The sequence below is a fragment of the Rhodnius prolixus genome, unplaced genomic scaffold, assembly GCF_049639745.1.
Source record: "Rhodnius prolixus isolate KJV_2025 unplaced genomic scaffold, Rpr scaffold_1, whole genome shotgun sequence".
Lineage (NCBI taxonomy): Eukaryota > Metazoa > Arthropoda > Insecta > Hemiptera > Reduviidae > Rhodnius > Rhodnius prolixus.
This window is the reverse complement of record NW_027411581.1, coordinates 54600885-54618768: the sequence shown is the minus strand read 5'-3', so window position 1 is coordinate 54618768 and position 17884 is coordinate 54600885. Positions and strand designations below refer to the sequence as shown.

The window sequence follows — 17884 nt, the reverse complement described above, 5'->3', positions numbered from 1 at the left end:
TCTGTGTGAGTGATTTTAAATAAAATTTCTCAGGAAAAATGAAAACTCATTGTGAGAACCTAGTACAATTTTTTCGAAAATTATTCTCACGATTTTCTTTAAATTTAAGTGCCTTAATTGCATGCACGTAGACCCATAACTTTTCCAGGAAAATTAAACTTTCCATGCTCTTCTGTGGCAGTAGGGGGCATTTCTCTAAAGTGCTATTACAAGCATTGTTACGTAATATTCAAATAAACTAAGAAAATGGTTAATTTTTATAAAACAGCATTCCCAATTTAATTTACTCATTTCTCAAATACCTATGGGGGAAAAATTATTAAGAACAATTTTAGTAGTATTTTTCATATAAATAATTAGCAATAAAGAATTCACCTATCACAGTAGCGCATTGTAAATGTGAAATGTGGGCGGTCTACTAGGGCAATAGAAAGCCGGTATTGTAATCTGGTCACTCCTTCTTCTAATCGGTAACGCCCTGTCCATTAAAAACTTAAGAGCTAGCCAGTAAACAAAATGGTGGATGTATATTTTCAATTTTTCTTACAGATTTGTTTTCCTTTTTTTTTTAACTGTTGAGAATTAGATTGTATCTAAGATATAATGAATAATAACCGGAAGAAATTTAAGTGGACAATTTTAATAAATAATTGTCTCTGATGAGAAAATCATGCCAATTTTGTTTATGTAGTTGATAAATTCATGTACAAACAAAACCTTATTCAAGTCAAATATTCCTACATGCCAAAACATCAATCTTATTTCTTGTTTCCAATAATTGTTAATTCCTAAACTGAGGAGTATCCAACTTCTTCACTCCAGGTTCATCAGATTGTTAAAACTTCTTAAGTGATTAATGATTCAAAATTGGTGAGGAATCAGTCAAATAAAAACAACAATTCGTCTTTTTGCCAACGTTTCGACAAATATATTGTCTTCTTCAGGGCGTGACTGTGCGTGTTGGTTGAGTTGCAGAAAACGTTAAATGAGCTGCTCATTATAGACACAATTTTCCGACTCTGAGGACCTTAAACGGATAATTCCGGCGAAAATTTAATATCAACAATTTCAAAGGATCGCAATAACTTCCTTACTAATATTATTTAAGGTGTCGTAGAAAAAGAACATTGCAAACATATGTTAATCTATCAGCTGACACATGATAAATAACGTGCGCTTAGAAGAAGATAAAAACGGATATTTTAGATATACGGCCAATGATGAAATGTCATGTAGTAAATGGCGGGGAAATAGAACGAATCTGTGCGGCAAACAGACGATAAGGAAAGTGACTGAGTGTGCGAGTGAGATAGTCACGGACTGAGCGAAGAGAAAGATGTGAAAGGTTATCTATCAATGGTTTTTTTTTTTTGACATACAATAGGTAGGGTGGCTACACTGTTCGATTGGCGGGCAGGGCGGGATTTTCCCCCCTTCTCTATCACTCATTTCTCTCATTGTTGATACTGACGGTAACAATAGATGAATGAGAGTTATGCGGTGTATCAGTGTCCAGAACAAACTGGAGCAAAAATCTGCTCCAACTACTCTTTGCCCAGTGAATAGTCCATGTACGGGGATGCGTCACTGCTGTCTAGCAGCGCGAAGTTTCTCTCCGTCCAATAGGAACGCCAAATTTTGTAATAAGACCATTCCAAATTTTAAGAAAATTGGCCAACCAGAAGTGCTTTTTTAATCGATAAATTTGTGTGGTGCATTTTATTGTATTTGTAAGTCCAAAGAAAACTAAACTACTTAAATTGTGATATGAGGAAGTTGATTGAGGAAAAAGAGCTAAAAATTCGAGCAGTTTTTCTAATAAAATTGCTAAGTAAAAAAAAAAAAAAATAGAAAAAAACAACCCCTACATTAAAAATTAATTTTCCTAGACAAAATGAAACTTAAGAAGGAAATTCTCCATTTTCTTGATGAGGAAAAGTTGTTAAAAAGAAAGAGTTTATAGAAAACAAAATCAATAAATTAAGTTCCCACGAAAAGCAGATTAAATTAAAAAGAAATTGTTTAATCTTTAAGAATCTTTCGATAGAATAACCTTTTTTAAAAAAATCTAATTTCTCTTTAACGAACAAGGAAACCCGTACTGGAGAAATTGTCTGTCTGAAAGTGGGAGTTATGCTGCTTGCTCTTCAATAAAGGGTTGGCTCTGGATGGAAATGAACTTCAATTTTCCTTTTTCTTAGTACCAGGGAATGTAGTGCGCTCGGGGCAGATTTTGAAACTGAGTTCGCCGGAAGTAGGTGTTTAGAGGAACTCGGAATGTTTTGTAGAACGTGTTGGGCGAATGTTCTTTAAGGAGAGAACTTCTGGAAAGAAGTTTTTCAAAGACGAAAAATTGATGGGTAGCTCAGACTTGATTTAGTATTGGGATACCATTATTCTTCAGTACTTAGTTTAAATTAGAATCGAGACGAGACCAGTTGCTCGGACTGCTCACAGCCAAAGGAGGCTTTTTACATGTAGTGGAAGAAACCAGAGTCTTAGCTCCTTTTTAGGCTACGAGGCTGAGCCTACCCAAAATGTTTTTTGGAAATAAGGAAATATTGCTTTTATTAGTCTTTCAGTACTAACTATATTTCAGCATTCAGAAGCTGCTTTGATAAAAAAAAAAAAGCATAACATTTTTAAGTACGTGCTCAAAATTATGAGTTGATGTATTGAGTTTTCTGAAATTTTGAGATTAAAGGTTGATATTGGCTTGGAGGTACAGCGTGTTAGGTCTGTATGGGTTGGATGTACTGCATATTAGGACCCTTTGGCTTGCAGTTAGTGCACGTGAAGTCTCTTTGGGTTGGATGTACTACATGTCAGGACCATTTGGCTTGCAGCTGCTACAAGTGAAGTCTGTTTGAGTTGGATGTACTGCATGACAGGACCCTTTGGCTTGCAGCTACTGCATGTGAAGTCCTTTTGGATTGGTTCTTCTCTGAGAAGATCCATTTTATTTAGTTCAAGGGAAGCTGTAACATCATGCTTCCTTCAACAATATAATTGTAGCAAAATTAGAAAGTTTCATCTATCATTAGTGTTACACATATACTGAACACGTAACCTGCCCTACACTCAGTCCAGTAAGTGGAACAGAACAGCAAAAACATAATGAATCTACAATAACCTGATGAATCAAACTCTGATGAAGAACCATAACCGGTTAAAACAGGAAAAAATATGGAGTGCTAAGTCGGATAAAATAAAAAATAAGAGAAACGAGTGATGGGTGAAAAAGAAAAATCCTACCCTTCCCGCCAATCCAACAGTGTAGCCACCTATTAAATGTCAAAAAACCATTGATAGATAAAATCTAATACAGCGGACCCAACCACTTTTTCTATGAATATTTACATTAATGATGTCCACAATATTTTTGATGTACATTCTCATTTTTATGTTGAAAATTTATTTACCTAAACTGTTGTAAGAGAAATTTGTCTTTTTGTTTTCATTGCAATAAAAACTTTACTCGACAGCAATTACGATAATTGATACGCTTTTTGCTTCCACTGTTCGCGTGTGACCTCTTATTAATCTCTAGCGACCACCAACACCATCCTAGAGTTGCATACGTAAATAAATAGTTGTGCACTTTGGATGCAGATATCGACCGACATACTTTCATGACTGCAACTTGGGCGTTAGCCCCCCCCCTCAACTTCCGCTCTCAATATCAGTGGATGTGTGTGTCGGTCGGTCGGTAAGACTTCATGCACGCGACAACACCTTTTCTTTTTCATTCTTCGACGCACACATCTACAGCTATCTTGCTTGCTGGATCGCACTGTTCCAGTCTAACCACTTGTAACATTTTACTTGCCAATCCGACCTGTCTGTCCATCCCCGCCCGCTTACCCCTAATCTATACTCATACTTGACAATCAAGTTTCCTCTGTCTTCCTTTAGCCGTCACAAAAATCTGAACACGCCCATCCTTCTCATACTCTGGGATAAATCGTCTTTTACAGTTCACGCCAATCAAAACGACTGCTAAAAACTTTTATTGAAATTGGTATGTTTTTTCCAAGTACCTTAGCTTTAAAAATAAACCTGATTTGTTCACTTTGACGACGTCCTATTACCTCAATTCTGAGGTATTAAATTTCCTTTCTTGGGATTTGTACTAACTAAAGAATTGTTGACTATTTTGCCCCTTCCTTCCCCCAAAAGTCCTCCTTATATATTATTTCCTCTTCTCTCACGTAACTCCAAAATGACTGTGACTACAAAGAAGTCATTAGGCCGATGTTGCTCTACGCCTGACTTGTAGTAGCAACATCAAGAAACTTCAGATAACGCAAAACAGATTTCTCAGACTCGCAACAGACTCTCCACGACAATTGACTCACTCCACGAGACTGCGTCCATTATTCCCGTACACCCCTTTAGCCAAAATCGTCTGCTCAAACTCCTTTCTATCCTAGACTGCTATCCTAATCCATTATGCTGCGACATAGCCTCCTACGATCCTTCTACAACATACAGACACAGAAGACTAAAGCATATCCTACTCTAACTCTCCACACTAGCTGCAGGCTTTTCCTCTCCTTTTTTCCTGCATTCCAAAACTCCTCACCTATCTTTTCTCTTTCTTCAGTAGATTAGAAGGTTGAAATGTATAATACATTTACACTTCTATATTTATTTTATGTATATATTTATTATAATAAATATTTATATTCTATTCTATTCCTCCTTATATGAATTTAGATGGAAAAATATTTCAAATATTTTAGATATTTCATCTAATAAAACTTTGGTACATATTAATTACTTTCCATAGGAAGATGAAATTGAAAATTTCTATAAGGCTTCCATCATTGTATCAGTCTGGTAACTTTCCATTCCTCAATCGGATATGTCGCCCTAAGGACTTAATTTTTCATTTTATTGGTCGGGGGGAGGGGGATGGCTCCAACGATTTTCGATGTACGGCTGAGTGTCATACATTTAAAGGACTGATAAATGTTTTACTAAAGATCACAGTTTGAAAAAAATTACACAACGTTTTTGACACCATTCTAATATTTTTTTTGAAAATTATTTCTAAACTTGTCTCTAAATTACACATATTGATCAATAATAATAATAGTGTTTTATTTATATCAATAATACAAAGATAAAAATAAAAGTGAAGAAGAAAACACTTTTCAGCATGGATAAAAATCCGTCTGCCGAGTTGCTACATCAAAAAAAATACAACAAAATAATACATCATGTTACAGCAAAATAATCAACAAATAATTTAAAAAAACTAACCAAAAATTAAACTAACAATTCACTGAAATTCCTCCATAATCAGTCTTCTATAAAATTGCGCTGCCTTTAAATATTTACTTAAGTTGTCCCAATTTTTCCCGTTAAGAAAAAGAACGACATCCTCCTGTGCTAACTTTTTGCCTCCCAGATATTGCAGTCTATAAGGAGCCAGGATGGGGCATACCCCAATAAAGTGGAAAATGTCTTCAATCTCAGATAGATTACACAGGGTACACTCTTGCCTAGACTCTGTTTCTAGAAGGCCTGTAGTTAAGGTACAACGATTCAGATCTGGCCTGCATGAGAAGTGCCTCAGGAAATGTCCTGTTACGGACATAATCTACCTCGTATAGCACAGTCTGGGATACAGTTTATGAAATTGTCCCATTCTAGTACGCGACACCTTGCTCTCTTTCTCTTGTTGTTGCACTACCGAAATAAATGTATTCAACGAGGTTTCTCCTGTTAGCAACTTTTCCATTTGGGTACCGTACTCGGTGTCTGCAATTGGGAGCCTGTTTTTGCACATTCTTCCCACCATAGGACACTTTATTGGCAATTACTTGTTTTATTGATCAATAATGTTCATTTGAATTTGTTTTTTTTTTTTTAAGAAAAATTCGTTCCACGGCAATCTGGGGGCCAATGGGGGTTGGTTCCTCCTACAGTGTAATTTCCTGTAACGTCAATTTTATTAATTAGATAAAGTTATTAAATAATTAAATATATTTTAAAATACTGATGCTAATAAAACGTTACAAATGACGATCATGAGCATTGCAGTAAGAGAGTTTTGTGCGATCTTATTAAATCTCTCCGCACACAATTTCAGCCATAAAATATTCTCCTCCAAGTTCATGTAGGAGGAAGATAAATAGCATGTTCCACGTTTTGTTGTTAAAAAAAAAATATGACAGTGTTCCTTTTTTGTTTTTAATAAAAAGCAAGAAAAAAAATAACAGCAACTATAATCTTGTTTCTCTCAGCTGTTGTTAATAAACAATACCTTATTTGCAAACAATGGTTATATTATAATCTTTATTATCAGATACAATTTTAAGTTGTGATTTTTTTTTTGCCTTGCTATTTAAATATTTACGCAGTGTCAGAAGAAGTAAATTTGGTTAGAATACTCTTGACTTGCTTTTAATTTATTAAATCTTTAATTTTCTTCACAAAAGATAATTACTTTTCACTAATCACTTGTAAAACCTTACTTTACTCTGAGATGGCACCTTTTAAGCGAACAGTGTTCCCACCCACCTCTTAGAACTGCCCTAAAAAAAAGAAGATATATATATCTATGTATTTGGAATCTAAATACGACTTTTACAAAAAGAGTCGTGTCAGCGTCGAAGAAAGAGTTATTTACTTTAAATTAGGGATTTTTGTAACTGATTTAATAACGTAAAAGAGATGAGCCTATATGAATTAGCTAGAATAAGTGATTTTTGGGGAATATCGAGGTGCGATCATCAATAAATACAACTTTTATACCTTCTTCAGGGTCTGTACACAAGGAATATTACACTAATATAAATTGAAAACCAAAAAAATAAAAAATATTTCTAAAACATAAAATTAAATAGATAGATAAATATAATATAAATATAATTTGGAAAGACTTACATTATAAAAAAGTTTGTGAAGTTTAATGTTGAGCTATATCATCATAACTGTTAAGGATTCACGGAAAAGCGGGTTTGTATAGAGGTAAGGGAGGGGTGAAAACAATAGGGCTGGAAAAACCTAAGGTATGTGGTGAGCAATTGTTAAGTTACTGTCTGAAGAATGTTATTGTAAAAATTTGAAAGATTGTTCGTGTCTGTCCTAAAGTTGATAGATTTTTGTTGTTTTTTAATGTGGATCATTTCTAATATGTTCCGTTTGTTTCTGTTGGTGTTAGTTGCAAGTATGGGAAGTGTTGTCAAAGTCAAATTCGTGTTGTAAGTCTAGATGGTGTTTAGTGAGAGCAGATAAGGTATCATTAGGTTTTTTAGTTTTGCAGTCGTGTTGGTGTTAGTATAGTCTCTTGTTTAGATATTGTGATATTTGTCCGACGTATGTGGCATCACAATTTTTGCAATTGATTTCATAAATTACATCTGAACGTAATAATTTTGGTGTAGGGTCTTTTAGTTTTGTGAATAAGGTATGTAGGGTGTTGGTGTTCTTAAAAGATGTCGAAATATTATGTTTTTTGAATATTAATGATATTTTTTCTGAAAGGCCGTGGAAATGTACTTTGGTGGATGTGAACTACTAGAATAAGGTTTCAAATAAAATTTATGGATCTGGAGTGTGTATAATGTAAACACAAGGTTTAGAAATCATCGTATTTTAGGATTTTGAGTAGGGCAACTCAGAAAACGAGTAATTATGGCCGCTAACTTTCTGTCAGATCTTAATGGATCTAGAGATTGATCTTGCCTCGATTTTCTTTAGTTCAGTTAGTATTTTCACCAACAATGATAATTTTTTCCAGACTTCGAGAATCCCAGTTCGCATATTTCCGGTTGTGAACTCGGTACCGTAAAGTTTGTTCCCAATACTTCCTTTTAATACTAGAGTAACAGAATTTAAAACTCTTGAATAAAAAATTAGTCGCTAATGACCTTGCAAGCGATGCACCTGAACATGAAATTACCTTTGAGTGGGCTTTGCAGCTAAGAAAAACAACAATAATAGTCTACAAACTTGCATCCTGATCCAGACTCAACCCACCCGAGACTCTATTCCAGTCCGGAAGAACTGGACTACAGCCTACGTAGTCCGGAACAACTTCTTACCCTAGCTGTAAAATACTTTCTTTGCTTTTTTGGTTCAAAAATGAATTTATTTTCTACGTATTTCCCTTTTAGTTCACTGCACTTTGTCCTATCCATTTCTCGTGAATAAATATATTTCTTCTAGTCGTAAATTGTGCAATTTACTCATCTACAGCAGTTTGGCTAGTTCATTTTGCTCAAAATGATTTATTGCTATACATTCAATTAAATTTGGGAATAGATGGAAATAAGTTGAAAGTTAAGAACGACCTAAGAACGGCTCCAGTTGTTGGTAATTGTCTGAAAGGTTTCGTTTGAACTTAGTGTTATAGGGTTTGATAGGCTTAAAAAACTTTAGTTTTTTATATTTATCAAGGTTATCTTGATTTTGGTGAAGTTTTGGGTGAGTTTGCCATCGGCTTTCCGGCAGCAGAACATGGATATTAACATAATATTGAAATCAACATCCTTTTTTAGTAGAAATTTCTAAGATTCTAGAAAGTTTAATAAATCACGGTAAGAGAAAGACTTGTGGGTGTTCCCACCAAATTGTTTAATAACAATCACTTCTCCCAAAAACCCTTAATTCCTCAAAAACCCTTAGGTTGTGGGACAAGATCCGCAAATTCTGTCATCCTAGGCTCAGGTTATGATCTCTTATATTCACTCGAAACATTTTTTTGCACTCAAGTTGTCTTGATCCCGTAAATTTTCTGCCGAACACAAAATTTCAGACGATTGAGTAGACCACAATACTCCTCTTTTTTATTGTAAGAAAATAGAATATAAACTTATCTAAGCTTTTTGCTATCTCCAATTCTCTAAAACTACAAGTAAATTGATGTACGTCAAGTATCTACTTTTGAAGTTCACTATTGCTTGCACTATTTACCTGTACTTTGTATGCCCATTTTGTCTCCTAAGTAAGCGAGCTTACAAAGTTTTATTAACAGCTGTCAAAATTACATAAACAAGTGGTTATCCTTATAACCTTAGATCATTATCTAAGTAATTATAAACTTTGCAGAGAAATGCAAAATGTAACTCAAAATGTTGTGAGTGTGAGCCTGTGTTAGTATATGTCAACTAGACTCTCGAACTTTATGATCTGTTCTAATTGAATCTGTCTCTCATTTCTCAACATCTGTCCTAATTTTGTTCTTGTAATACAAGTTTTACGATCAGAAGATAATAAAAATGGATTTTTTACCACACTTCTTGCACTGCTATTTTAATCTAAAACACCTCGCAAGACTTTCTTTTACTCACAAGTTTTTTGTATTCTGAGGAATCTTGAGTTTTTGAACAGTTTTTAGTTTTCTGATTAATTATATCAGTGTTATTTTTAATTTGTATTCTGAATCTCTTTAGATTCGTCTTAGTCTCCATAATGAATTTGTAAACACCCAGATTGCCTTGAAGATGAACCAAAAAAAAAGTAAAGTAATGCCTATTTTTCCGGCGGGGCTTAAGGTCAAACTACCGATTAGGTGTCGTGAACGGAGAAGAGTAGCATTAACTATCAACTATTAAACAATTAAGCATCAACTATTAAATAAAATCCAAGGCCTAGACCAAGAATCGATCCCAGTACCACAATACTGTAAAGTTTTTCCTTTTTCTCTATTTGAAAAACTTCAACTACAACTAGTGACTGCCACTGGTTATTAAATAATAGTGTGGGTTCGATAAATAATAAAACTCGCTAAACTTATAAGTAACCTGATTTATTAACATATTAACGTTACTAACATTAACATTTACTAGCAACTAACGCTATTCATTACAGTTACCATTTACAACAGTTTACTGTTACTTACTTACTACTTAAATACACCAGAAAAACTGTTCAACGACTGACTACTGGTCCGCACTGCACTGAATTGCACAAGACTCGACTGCACTAGCGACACTCAACTCAGCTCACTGCTTACTAACCGCCTAACTGGCTAACTCTGAAGAACTCCGTTCTGTGACTAACTCTGTGACTCTCTAGCTAACTCAGCTGACTAACCGCCCAACGGGCTAACTCCGAAGAACACTCCGTACCAACTCTGACTCACTGACTGGGGCCGCTCACTTGGCTTTCATCTGTATCTCCACTGTTGGTGGAACGTTCTAGACTTCGATCACTAAACTCCCAAAACAATCTAGGCCTTTCTTCTCTCGCTCAGGTCACTTCGTTTCAATACATATTGGCTTTGCGGACCTCGCCTCTAACCGCTCGGCTACTGTGGCTACTCCTTACTGACTTATCTAAAACAAGGATATGATTGAAATTATAAATTGAAGCAAACATTAATTGTTCACTATTGCTTAGCTTATATAATTTTAACTTTTTGAAATAATAAATAAATAATAATATTTCTCTTTTTTTGCAGGTAAGTGAAGTTTATTGCTTTGAAATAGGAGGTCAGGTGAGTGGCTACTAAATACAGTACGAAACGTTGGCGTAAAAATCTTTAGTATTTATAAACTGACCCAAAACTCAAGATAGCTCAGAAATAACATCTCCTCAACGTCTAGTCCAAGAACTTCAACCATATCTTTGATTTTATCCGTCATAGCGGGCATGTTTGTTGTAACCTCGGCCGGTTTCGGTCTTTCATCCACCATCAGAGGTATATTACTCAGAGTGGTGCAGAGATTTCGATTTCACTTTTGTTTCCGTCTCCCCAATAGAATTGCTGACTGTGGTGAAGGAGATTACATGGTGTGTACCTGTTTTATTCAAAATGTTAATAAATCTTAAAACATTTTATAAAAATAACAAAAATTAATGAAAACCTTGATTATTTATGTATAATTAATTTTACATTTTGAATAAACATATACACCATGTAGTCGACCATGTAGCGCCTCACTCAGTCAGCAACTAGAGTGCGAGATGGAAACACAAGCGAAGTTGAATGGTCTGCACAGAACTGTTTAATCTAATTCTGATGATCCGCTGAAAACCCGAATCCAGTCTAACATAGACTAAACATGCATGCTGCGATCTGTGTAATCCAAGTTCTTATTCTGAATTTACACATGAAGGCCACTATATTTTATTTAAAGGGTTATTCCTGGAAAATGCATTTCTAATCCATCTTAGGGGAACTGCAACCACTTGCATCCCTTTAAAATGCCTTATCCCTCATAATAGCGTGAAACCGGAACCGAATCTTTCAGTATAGGTTTCTGAGAAATCTAATTTTCCCTTTTTCTAACTCCTAACAAGAGGAAGTATAGTTTAAGAATACGATTTTGGGTTTTTTAATTTTGAGGTCCCCAGATGTCGGAAAAATTAGTTTTTACAAATTTGCCACTTTGGGCATAAATTGGTGTTTAAATTTTTTTTACATGCATTACTTACGTTTTGGCTTATTACTTAAGTTTTTTTTTACTTTTATAATGGTAAAAGTTATTTTTATTTCTGCTGCTATGACGTCGAGCTTTGTTCAACACCATCATTTTGATACATTATCCTATATCACAATAAAGTCAATAAATGCATCCTTTTCCATGCAAATTACATTTTTAAATTTTATCGGCTAAAATGTGAATGTGTTTACAACAGAATTCTTTAATACAACTTTAGAACTATTTTATATATTTTAGATTTTTTGCTAAAAAAATATAAGAGAAATATTATTTTTCAAGAATTAAAAATTGTTAAAAAAGAGGAATAAAAGATAAAAGAATTTTTAAAAAAAGAAAAGAAAATAGAAAATTAAATAAACTAAAATAAAGGCAGCGCTTGGAAAAACTTGAACAAAAAATAAGGAAAAGAAGGGGGGATTTTCAGGTGAAAATATAATTTCACTTTTTTCTTGTTTTTCTTTCTATTTTTTCTCAAATTCAAGATTATTTTTTTTTATTAGAATAGTAATGAATACATTTTCTTTGTTTTAATAAGAAAATTATCGAATGAAAAGTATATGTAAATGAGAAATAAACTGCGTGGGCTGCTGGTGTATGTATGATAAAAGCGGGGAAAACGCCCCCATTTTAGTAGGAGAAAAATATTTTTTAAAAAAAGTGGGTTTATCACGGGTAGGGAGTGAAAGGTGTCGGGAAAGCCAGGAATAGAGAGCTCCATGAGGAGCCAGTGGGTTAGAATCGATTGAGCGTGCTCTTTGCCGTCCATTCGCTGGGTATACCTACCTAGGGTTTGTAAACGGGGGTGGAGGAAGGGTGATGGAAGTAGTAGGCAGTCGGTGGCGGCCGACCTAGCAGCAGACTAAGGGAGATGTGCCCTGGGTTCTCTCTCTTCGCCAGCTTTCACCATAGTTTGGGGCGAGGAGGATGCTCTCTGGAGGCGGTAGTGGAGGGGAGGCACCCAGAGTTCTGTGGTCCCCAGCGGAACTAGCTGAAGGAGAGAGTGAATCCCTTGCTAGCCCCTTATCTAAATTGCAACTATTTATGCATTCTATTTAGTTGTAACGTGCAAAACTACTTCACCCCCCACCCACCAATACTTCAAACTCACACGCTCCTCTTACTGTTGCTCATAATAGTAAATATTTGGCTTCCGGCCAGCTTTACATCCTTTTATTTCTGCTGAAGGAATGTGTTGTCATCGTGACCATCATTAAAGTGGCTTTGAAGCTTCCTGAATGAGGTAAAAAAAAGCACGTAGCACTTCTCTTACCCCAATTCTCAAGGTTAAGTCGAATCATTTCATCAGGCTCCAAATTTTGAATTTAATTTTACTACGACAGATACTTCCGAGTGCAAATAGAATCTTCTTTCTCCCCACTTAAACATATCGACGCTGAGGTTCCGCAGGGCAGCATTCTGGGTCCTATTCTTTACTCCATTTACACTTCAGACATACCAACTGATACTAACACCACACTTCTCACATACGCATACGACACCGCCTTAATATCTACTAATCATGATCCTGTAATAGCTCACAGAAATCTGCAACCTCATCTTTCCTCATTAGAACAGTGTTTCCAGAAATGGGCTATTAAGCTTAATGAAACCAAGTCTCAAAACATCACCTTCACTCTTCGTCGCATTACTCTTCCTCCAGTCTTCTATAACCTAACACCTCTCTACCAGTAGTAAAGGTTGTCCGCTACCTTGGGCTTTACTTAGACCGAAGACTTTCTTGGAACCCCCACACTAAGCTTAAAAGAACAGAACTAAACAGACGCTATCGACTACTTAAAAGACTCTTAGACGATAGATCAAAACTCTCTCTGGGCAACAAAAGACTGATTTATACTTCTATTTTGAAACCCATCTGGGCGTACGGAATAGAGCTGTGGGGTTTAACCATATGCTCCAATCTCCAAAGAATTCAATCGCTACTATCGTAAACGCTCCATTTTATGTCTCCAACCTGGACTATACACACTGACCTTAACATTCCTTTTGTCACACAAGTTGCTAAAACGCGATACAGAAAACTCCACTTCAGCCTGCAATCTCAAATAAATCCTCTAGCTCAAAATCTTTCTTTTAGAACTCTTCCTTGACAACCCGACAAGAAGTTTTAAAAGACAGTGGCCTCATGATCTCCTCTCAAGTGAAGAGAGTGACTAACCATATAATGTTTTGGAGTGTTACCACTGGGTAACTTCTCCACTCGTTACCTTATCATTTCTTACTCTATTGTATCATTGTTACTTATAGCGCTAACGCGCTGATTGTAGCACAATAAACGCAAAAAAAATTTTACTACATTAATATAAATGTTTAATATCGTGTATTCAACGAGATGAGTTGAGATGCTTCTATCCCCACCAGTTCTGCTTTAAAACGAACTTTTCTCAAAAAAAAAAAAAATGCAGAATCCTTTAATTAAAGTGGTACTTATAGTAAGAAACTCTTTCAAATCTATAATTTTTTACTGAAACTACAAAAATATGAATCAGGTGGGACCGTTATTATTTTTGAAATGGAATGGACACCAAGCAGTAGACACCTAAAAAGTGTTCTGAAAGTAGTATGTTCGTGAAGCATTGTTACAAATCGAATTTGTACATGTAAAGATTAAATAAAGTTGAAAATGTTGATAGATAAGCTGGATAATATATTTGAGATTATCCATCGAAGCACGCAGTTTGTTGGTTGTATCTCTGGCCGGCTTCGGATTTTCGGCCATCATTAGAGGTGGTTTATTAGTTTGGTGTAGAGATTTCGATCATGAAATTTTGTTTAATCTAGGAATTGTATTTTTTTTTTTTTTTTTTTTAATTCTCTCTAAGTTACTGAGTGGATAATCCGTACTTATGCAAAGATAATAATCCGTGCACTTGAGTGTCACTTTGCAAGCAACCTTACACCTCAATTTCAATTACGAAAATTTACGACAACTAAGAGAAATTGAAATTTTTCGAACAATTTCAATAATATGTTAGTAAACAACATTCTAAGATTGTTCCAGATCATGCTTTAGACAAAGTGTATAGAAAATAGTTGCCATCTTTTTTAATGTAAACTCTCTCATTGGGACAGTGGGTAGTAATACTCGTAATAAAGGAAAACGGAAGTAATGTATACTGTCCTTGGAATAACTCCTACTTTGTGTTGTTATGTTGGCGCATCTGAAAACCGCACCCTTTTTTTTATATCCTACACCAGTTGGCCACTCCACACACATACTTATCAAAGAAAACAAAATCTCCGGCGAAGTTAGGTTGCAGCTGTCCTTGATAAAGTTGAATCATTATTTGTAATGAAAATGCACTTCTCCTCAGTTTGCCAAGCTGCCAAGACAGTTTGAATAATAATTATTAATAAATAATAATAATAAGACTAAGAATCTAGCTAGTTCGTAATTAGTGGGAGCTTGTAGATTTTGCTGTTTATGAGTGTGGGTTGGCAGACATGTCTGGCCGAAAATTATATTTTTTTAGTGGTACAAAATAGGAGTTCTTGTTCTTCTTGCAATGAATAATTATGTCTTTGATGAAACAGTCCACAGTTTAGAGTGGGAAAAGTGGATAGGACACCTTTTCCACTCGGCTCACTTGCCCACTTTAAAGGAAATAGGCTTGGAAACAGGACGCGTCAACAGATTACCAATGGAACGCGATAGCAGCCTTCGAACTCGACCATCGCGAGAACTTTTCAGCATCAGTTCGAACCATTCTCGCCGCTCCACCTCTTGCGTTGCAATCATGAATTCATATTTATACACATATATTTATAATCAAGTCATAAATTGCGATTCTAGGAATTTGTATTTATTGATTGGATGTAGTCTAGGGTCGTCGCCTTATTATTTACTCTGTCACATCCTTGTCAATACATCTCTCTCAATAATACATCATCATTCCTATCTTTCCGCATAATACTATTATCTAGAAGGCTGTAATATAAAGTACTCTTCAACCTAATTTAATTATTTTATGGGAAGGTTATTCTGCTAAAAGAATTAGTTAATATTAAAAAAACACTTACCTGGTAATGGGTTTTTAGATTCGCTTACTCCTCCTCGAAAGAAGTGCAACGATCGTTACTAATTTCCAAAATTTTTTATTTGAGACTTTTTTTGCGAATAAATGGGTTTAAGGAGAGTTCTGATTGGTCAAATTAAGAACCATACTTGCTGTAACTGCTGATGGCGCCCATTGTTTACAATCGCTATCAACCTGAATGCAATTTTTGCTTTATTCTCCCAGAGCAAGCGAGTGTAGTGTGAGACGGGAACATCATTTGAAGTAGAATTCTTAACTACCAAACTGATCAATGTAGCTCTGACATTGAATGAAAGTCCGTAACCGGTCAAGCCTACAACAGACATGCGCGCTACAAAGTTATTATCCAGTACCGTCGGTCTAACCATATTTCCCAGTTAAGTTGATAGAAAGTCACCGCACCAGATTTTATTTTTCTAGTTAAATTATGAGCGGCAAAATCACTATTATAATGGCTATTATGCGGGAAATATGTAGATATTATTGGCGCTTGTAGAGAGCGGGACAAACAGACAGACATGCGAGTGGGAGGGACATTAAACACACATCACTCTATACTAGACACCCTTCGTCAACGCCACCGCAGACCGGACATTATTATTTCAAGGTCCTTTCCCCCAGGGCTGGCAAGGTCGAATATTTCCTCGCAGACAACAAAACATAATTCAGACAATAATAGTACTAGACAGTGTCTAGCACATCCCCACCATCCTCCACTCTGTTGCTCTTTCTCCTAGTGGCTGTAGAGGTCAGCGGACAGTTATGCTCTTACAAATGAAAAAACCCTCCTAATTAATATCAATGCACCTAATTGTTATTATAGTATTTAATTAACTAAAAAAACCTTAACCAATTGATCGAAATACCATTAACGGTATTAACCAATACACTAAGAAATCAAAAATGAATGGTTGATTGTGACACAAGAACTTTCCTAAGCTGTTTCCATAACCTAGTTACTTCATGTATAAGAAGCTATTCTCACATTCCCTTACTGCAAAAAATCGGAAGTATTGCGATCAGAATATCATTAATGAACTTGAGAGATCGTGTCAAAGACACTGCCGCAGACTTTGTACTACGAGTATGTAAACGATCGTAAAAAAAATTACAACATATGGCAATTTTTACTGCGAAATAATTCTTTAGACAATTTTCATTAGGAAAGTTTTTTGGGCACTTTTTGAGCTTAGTTATTTTTGATCGATTTTAATGCACTTTCTTCCGCTTTCAACGCAAGTATTTTTGACATTTTTAAAAAAATGATTTGAAAAAATCTACTAATTTCATAGATTATTAAATTGTAATTAAATATGACTTAAAACATGACACTATTCTAAATTTTTACTCGTTAAATATATTAATAATTTATATTTGAAAGAATAAGATTCGTTTAGCTCGCTTTATTCACTTACTGCAACTGGCCTCCGTACACTAACTGCACCTACATTCGCCCGCCATTTTGGGTGAGGTCATTCAACTGCCAGTTTGGAATTATTTTGTCAAAATAATATTTCATCTTTTATCTATTACATATCAGTTAATTTATGCGAATATAGAAATAAAATAAAATAAATTATAAAATTTAAGAAAAAGCGTTTCATTAAGCAAGCGTTTTTTAAAGCACTTTTCACGATAAAATCTTGAATGAAACTGTCATACGTCTTTTCTTACAGCTAGAAAGTGGTCTCACTGGGAATGTTCGGTTGAAGTTCGTCTAGTCCAAAAAATTGGATTTTAGGAAGTGGCCTGCTTATGTTAGAAGTAAAGTAATCGCCTATTTTTTCAGGCGGGGCTTTACGTCCAACTACCAATTAGGCGTCGTGGACGGAGGCTACTAGCAAACGTACTTTACTGTAAATTTCTTTTATTAACCATTAAATAAAATCCAAGACCTAAGACCGGGAATCGAACCCAATACCACAATACATATTAGCTTCACAGGTCCCGTCTCTAACCGCTCGGCTACGAAGAAGAAGTATCTCCAAAACAAAACAGAAAATCTCAGGAAGCTGACGTAGTATACTGCGTTTGTGTCTCCACAGATTGAATGAAATCCCTCCTCAACCGAAAGCTCTACGTTTCTGAGTAAATGTTTCGTGTAAGAGTTCACATTAAATCCAGGGGATCTGGAATCATTTAGTTATGGTAGAAATTCAATTTCGAAAATTTCAAACGATACCGGTTCATCCTGTAATGAGAGAAAATGAAAATTAATTCAAGAATTAATTATTAATAAAATAGGCACTTTTAAAACTTAACTCATGAAAAACTATTCTATTGTTTAGTTTCTTTTTTTTAAATGTTTTACGAGTTAATTAAACCATTATTAAATATTAACTGCAGCCGTAAGTAAAGCAGACATTTTCTGCTAGATAAAATCGTGCTCAATTTCACCAGCCATAACTAACAGGTAGCGCTAGTTGC

At 35.1% G+C, this 17884-nt stretch overlaps 1 protein-coding gene and 1 long non-coding RNA gene across 4 annotated transcripts in view; one reads left to right on the top strand and one right to left on the bottom strand.

The window, feature by feature from the left end:
- Nucleotides 1–17884, top strand: part of LOC141462280 (uncharacterized) — a 236355-nt gene that overhangs the window by 15027 nt on the left and 203444 nt on the right. The gene's annotated exons all lie outside the window — the stretch shown is intronic.
- Nucleotides 9743–16301, bottom strand: LOC141462179 (uncharacterized). The gene is made up of 2 exons (XR_012463137.1): nucleotides 15441–16301; nucleotides 9743–10292 (listed from the first exon to the last, which is right to left on the bottom strand). It is a non-coding gene; the product is annotated as an uncharacterized lncRNA (long non-coding RNA).